At 48.3% G+C, this 6793-nt stretch overlaps 1 long non-coding RNA gene across 1 annotated transcript; it reads left to right on the plus strand.

Annotated features, from left to right (window-relative positions):
- The first annotated feature begins 3321 nt into the window (after positions 1-3321).
- LOC115324832 lies at positions 3322-3923 on the plus strand. The gene is made up of 2 exons (XR_005715512.2): positions 3322-3377; positions 3773-3923. It is a non-coding gene; the product is annotated as an uncharacterized LOC115324832 (long non-coding RNA).
- The last annotated feature ends 2870 nt before the right edge of the window (positions 3924-6793 follow it).

Raw genomic sequence — 6793 nt, forward strand, 5'->3', positions numbered from 1 at the left:
GAGGGCAGTTCTTTTTTCCCCCTTGCTGACAATCTGGGGGTGTGACTTAGTGTGAGGGTTCTTGGCATTGACTGCGGTGTACCCCTATAAAATGGTGTGGTTTTAGTATGAACCTGCAGCTGTGTTCGAGACATTATGTGTGTCGTCCTCTTTTTTGTGTCCTCCTTTTTCCTTCTTCCGGTGTCTCAGATTTAGTTATATATGCTTAATCCATGCTCAAAGTGAAGACATGAGCTTGTGCTGGGATTGCCAACCTCGTGTGTATGGTCTATGAAAAGTGCTTAATGACTGTGGTTAAGAGAGAGGAGTTTCTGCTTTCAAGAACAGCATGGGGTGAATGAAAAAGTGTTCTCACAAACAAAGAATTCTCCGGGTTACCCACTCAGTCTAACGGAAGGATGTGGGATAAGCATTTTGAAATCTTTAGGATTTGCCAAGGGATAAAAAAAATAAATGCACAGAAAAGTAGGGGGAGGAGAATGGCACAAACATTTTGGGGCTTGTGTTCTTACATTTGAATTTTTTGTGCAGGAAGCATTAAGGCCCGTTCGCACTCTTGCAACCGAGTACGACCGTGAGAGACGAGACCGGTTTTCAAGCCACTTGCGATCTCTTAGGACCAGCTGCGTTCTGGCGCATCCCGTCCTAAGAACTCGCAAAAGGCTTAAAAACTGGTCTGGTCTCTCTCGGTCTTACTCGGTCACAAGAGTGTGAACGGCACTTTACTGAAACAGCACTTCAGTCCTGGGGGCAATAAGTCATTGCTAGTCAATACCTGATTCCACTGATGCATATCAGGCAAACACCTCTTAAAGGGCCCCTGGAAAAAAAAAGTTTTTTGAACAGTCTGATAAGGACACTCGTGCCAAAAAATAAATTTTATGCGAAAATAAATAATTTTTTAGAGCAATATTGACGGCAAGAGATTTATTTTAAATTCTGCGCGCAAAGTCCATGACGTCCCGGAATGGTCATTCGCTCTCGCCACCTCAACACGAAGGCGAAGCTGATCTCCCTCTCCTCTACTCTCTCGAAGTGCCCAGAGGAAACAGGTGGAAAGGAGGTGACGACCGACTAAATTGCGTTTCGCGCCGTCAATATTGCTCTGACCAATTTTTTTTCACGTAAAACTAATTATTTGACACGTGTGTCCCAACAAGTCTGTTTAAAAGAAACATTTTTTTTTTCAGGGGCCCTTTACTGAAACAACTTTGCTCTCATTGTTCTAATTTAACACTATTGTGGGAAATGACTTTCAGAAAACATGAACTGCAAAATTCGCACGTGAAAAGGATTGGTAATTTTTAACAAGATGTTTTGTATCTTCCAGTTGTACCAAAAAGTGCATAAGGGGTGGATGTTACTCAACCATCATTTCAATCCTGGAACAGGGAGTCATTGCTAACCAGGGCCGGTCACTGCTAGCCAAAACAAGACTTCATAGGTGCATATCGTTTTAGTACTTTTTTCTGGTATTTATTTCTTTATATTAGCGAGGCAACCTTGAAATGCAGAACAGTAATTCTTTCAGAATATACATAGTTTCTAATTTCCGGAGAATTGAGCTCATCTTTCTGAAGTTCCAAATCAAAAGCACAGGCTGTAACCTATTTTTGCCAAACATCTTGCAGTTTTGTTGGTTTGCTTTTCATAATGAACGATTCAACTCCGCTGGTGCAAGGGCATCGATAGATTTCTGGAACCATTAAACACAGATGGACCTTATCTGGCATGTGGCTTGCTAAAGGGATACTGAACCGAAATTTGAATTTCGCGAAATAAGGCTCTAGAAGCGTTGAACAGGACTCTACGAACTCCAAAACATTACTCATACATCGATATCTCAAACAGATCGCTGCACTTTTGGAAAAGAGGGGCACGATCAAGCGAGGTCTTTGACATCACTGACCTCCAGGAGAATTTGAGAATGAGGGGAAGCGGCCTCGCTTCTCTCCTCCTCGCTTCGGTTCACCAGCTTGACACGGGACGTAGCGAGGAGGAGAGGGAATAAGAATCGTGACGTGCCTTGTCTCGTCGGCCTCCTCGGCCGGGCACTTCTTTTCTAAAAATATGTCGATCCGTTAGAGATATCGCTGTATGAGTGATGTTTTTGGGTTTTGCGCCGTCCCGCCTATCTGTCCAGCCTTGTTTTGTGAGTTCAAAATTTCAGTTCAGTATCCCTTTAACCTCGAGGTGTATGTCCTATGCCTTCTTCCAGGTGCTGTGCATGTTGAGTTTGCGATCCTTTACCCTTACTCCGAGTGCAGCAACTATACTCTGTGTTTCACGATAACTTGACGAGCTGTGGAGGCTGCGGCCTTCCCGACCCAATAAGAGCGTCGAAGCAAGGCACGTGACAGCAACGCCATGGTTGAGGTCGCTGTTGAATCGCTTGGTTGAGATTGCTGTCGAATCGTTTTTACGAATCGCCTACAATTGCTGAAAAAGTAGGTCCCGTAAACAATTCCGGTAAAGTATAAACACATTGGAATCTATATGGAGATCCCACTGCATCGCGAAAATTAGTACCCGCGAATTATTTCAAAACTTCAGCTTCGACCTTAATTGCGAAATATGGAGCCCGCAGAAATAAGTCTGCAGTAAGCACAAATAAAGTTATTTCCTTATGAATTCCAGGATTTGAGTGTTTCTGGCTTACATTTGTCTAGTCTAAACTAAAATTTTGTGCTTAATGGACTGCAGGGATGATTTACTTAACTAAAAGTTCCTGTTCATGGATAGAATAATTTATTAATTATACTATACTAAGATTGTGTGGCTACACTTCCATTAAAGGTGTAGGGAAACGAAATTTCAGCGCTCATTTTCTAGCTTTAATGTGTTGCATGTTGCACCCTAACCTCAAAATCACCAGTCTTCCGTTGAAAAGCACAAGAGAACTAATTTTAAAGCTAAATAAACGACTTTGAATGCGCACCTGGTGGATGCATGCTGTTATGATCGACCACCCAGAGAGCAGGTTCGGCTTCCTGGCAGCGCCATCGACCTCCCATCGACTGACCAGAGTCTCGGGCTCGGCATTCTGGCGCCGCCGAACATGCCGACCGACGTGGCGTGGGTGGGGTGCAGCTTCCGAGCGACGCCGAGCGGGCCACCCGGCACAGCGGGAGCTGACCCCCCTGACACCCCGCTGAGAAAGAGAGCCCGCTTTCTCGGCCTTCGGACCGGGTGCTAACGAACAATGGAGACAAGTGGAGACGTTTGGGTCTCGGCGTATGATCGGGAGAGCTGCCTGTTCCTGCGTTCTTGTGGGAAACGGGACGAGAGGGATGCTTGGACCGGAGTGTGACCACGTGGGAGGTCCGCGTCCCGGGAGACTGCAGAGACGTCCCGTGGTGACGAAAGTTGTATGCTATGTAAGTTGACGAAAGTTGTATGTTATGTATTCTACGTCATGCGGTGATGTATTGCCTTAATAAATATTTGTGATTGTTTTCAAAATGTGAAAGTTGCAGAAGGTAGATGATTTTAAATATTAGGTCAGTCATAAAATTTAAGTCACTAGACCCTTTTCCAACGTCAGTGCGGACGCCTGTCCGCCATTGCTTGCTCTCATACTCTGAGCATATACTGAAAGCGAGCCCTGCGTCAGCGTTCAGCGAGAACTCAGATCCAGTCACGCACTTCGTGAGCAAGCAGTACTGACAGCCATTGTTGCTTGATGGACATTTGAAAAGGGTTTACTGACTAGATAGATACTGTAGAAACTATTTTACGAGAACATGTTCGGTTTTGTTTACATTACTTTCAGATGCCAGTCGGAGGTGCGTCAGCCTGTGACCAACTGGGAAAGCAGATGCAGCTCGCCTCAAAGAATTGCCTCATTAGCATGCACGAGCTACTTCAAAGCCTGAGACTGGAGGACAAATAAACGAGCCTGCGGGTGGAATGCATGTTCACAATTTCTGGAAGTTCGAGCATTTCTCTGTGCATGCACTTTCCGCTATCTTGCATAGGCTTTAAAAGGAAAGTGTTTCCCTGCTGAACTTCATGTACACCAATACGCGGCCGTGACGTCACGTTGCTACGGTGGCGCTGCTACTGTTAGGGCCCATGTGCAGACGCTTTACGTCACGTGAATGTCGTTCTTGCGCACACGCAGTGCTTGCACCTCGTGTAGAAACTGAATTTGTTCACACCTCGTGAGGGCTTGTTGGTAAATAGTGCGTTGGCCTATAGATCATATCAACGATTTAAACTGCATGAACAATATCATCCATAACAATCATAGACCATACAAACCATATGGACCGTACAAACCATATGGACCATACAAACCGTACCAACCCGTATCAACCATATCACCCGTACCAACCGTATGACCCATATGACCCGTACGAACCATATGACCCGTACCAACCTTATGACCCGTATCCCATAACGCTATATGAAGACCCGTATAGAAAATTCATATGGTTTTTTTCAGTAGGGTTGTCTGTTGAACACTTGAAGTCCCTCCTAATTATTGGCTCATCAAGCTTGAAGCCGCAGTTCAGCGACTTCATGTCCTTGTAAATGTGTCGAAATTCTGATGCATTCCGGCTCAAATACTGCTTAGTGTTTTGTGGCAGTTCACCGTGCTTAGTCTCCTGCCTCATATCTGTAACTACGCTGAAATTCCTTTGCGTTCTCGTGTATATTGTGATATGAGTCATGTGTGATAACTATTGCATATTGTCATCACTGTTTTACCCCCCGCAGGGGGCACCTGTGAAAGCAGGTGTTTGGAGACTGGCGTCTCCATGGACCCCGAGCCCCGCAGGGGGCGCCTGCACCCTAGGTGCTAGGTGCTTGGTGAGTAGCGTCACCACGGACCCCAGCCACGTGGGCCACCATGCCCGCACGCAGGGGGCACCTACTTTAGTAGGTGCTTGGTGAGTGGCGTCACTACGAACCCCGAGCCATGTGGGTTCGCCCACCCACGTCTGGCTGTGCGTGGCGTACCCGTGTCCGGGGAAAAGGGGACCCTGGTGGTTGAGCCAAGCCCGGGGTATGTTTGGACCCTTCGGGGCCCCCCGGGCGAGGCAATACACCGCTTCGGCCCCTGCTTCCCGTAGACGGGTGTCCTGGCTTGGCCCGACCAGGATGATTCAGTCAGTCGCCTTTCTCCACCTCTCCTTTCTATACCTTTCTTCTTCTTCTCCTCTTCCTTCTTATTTCACCCTCTTTGGCGGCAAGGGCTAACTTTGGGTGGTGACAGATACCCTCGTCCAGATCCACACTTGGTTATAGTTTCCCGGCAGCACTGTTAGCGTAACGTCTCCAGCCAAGCCCTTCTTGTTATGGTTCGTTACCTAACGCCTTGTTGGGCTCGGTGGTGGGCGGTGCACCGCGGATTCTGAACACTCTTTGCCCTGCTATGGCGCCCCACCCCTCCAAACCCCGTTCAGGGCAAGCCTTTAAAAGGCGTTGTCTTGAACCCAAGACCATTGAAAAGGAATCTAAAGAAGAAGCCTTTACAAAGTTTTTTGTCATTCATTCGCTGGATGAACAGAAACCAGCTGCAAAGCTCTCACCATTTGTTGTAGCTAAAGTTCTCGAGCACCTTGTAGGGTTCTCCTATAAGGCTAAGAAGCTCCACTGTGGAGACCTCCTTGTGGAGGTAGAAACAAAAAAACAAAGTGAAGCACTCTCTAAGATGACCAACATTGTTGACTTGAAAGTGTCGGTGAGCCCTCACCGTACACTTAACACCATTCGTGGTGTCCTCTCTGAGGATGACTTCCTTCATACCAGTGAGGAGGACCTTCTTGAGGGCCTCGAAGGCTCTGGTGTCGTCGCCGTCAAACGAATAATGTTTAAAAAGAATGGTGAAGAAATTCCCTCGAAGCATGTTATTTTGACTTTCGAGAGACACACTCTACCAGAGACAATCAAAGCAGGGTACCTTAATTGCCGCATCCGCCCTTATGTCCCCAACCCACTGCGGTGCTTCCGTTGTCAGCGTTTTGGCCACGGTTCACGCAACTGTCGCGGAAGGGAGACATGTGCAAAGCGTGGAAGTCAAGGCCACGTCTCCGACATTTGCGAGGCCGTGGCCCATTGCGCCAACTGCGGTGGACCACACCCCGCTTACTACCTCAGCTGTCCTTTCTTTCAGCAAGAAAAAGATATTCTTGCCCTTAAAGTCAAAGAAAATATCCCATACATAGAAGCAAAAAAGCGTTTTTCCTTTTTGTCGAAGGGTAGTTATGCTGAGGCGGTGCGCAGGGGCCCTGCACCGCGCTCGGAGTCGAGGGCCACCCAGGTCTCTCCCGAGATCTTGGCGGCCGACCTTAGGGCCCCGGCTCCCCGACCAGGGCAGCGGCAGCTTCCTCCAGCCCCTGGTGGTAGCATACAGGCTGCCCATCCATCCAAGGACAGGCCGGCAGCAGCCGCGCCTGCCGCCTCTCTTAGGTCCCCTCCTAGGGAGGAGCGAGCTTCTCGCTACTGCTCGGTGGAGAGGGTCCCCCTACCGAAGGAGCAGCATGGTACCCATGCAGCTCCTGTGAAAGGTGGTGTCAAGACAAGCTTGGGTGACTCCTCGCCCCAGTTCGTTCGCCACTCCTCCATCCGGTCGTGGCCGGGGTTTTCCCCCGCGCATGCCAGGCCGGACCAGCTCTGTCATGCTCCATCCATCGGACACTTCCCAGGACATGGAGATAGCAACTGATGCTGACAGTCAGTCTACTCCTGGGTCCGACCAGGACGGTATGGAATGGGAGACAGCTTCTCGTAAATCTAAAAAGAAGCAACCTGTAGTAGCGCCCAAGTGATAGCTTCGATAGCTGTT

The sequence above is a fragment of the Ixodes scapularis genome, unplaced genomic scaffold (assembly GCF_016920785.2).
Source record: "Ixodes scapularis isolate PalLabHiFi unplaced genomic scaffold, ASM1692078v2 PGA_scaffold3__209_contigs__length_174095766, whole genome shotgun sequence".
Classification (NCBI taxonomy): domain Eukaryota; kingdom Metazoa; phylum Arthropoda; class Arachnida; order Ixodida; family Ixodidae; genus Ixodes; species Ixodes scapularis.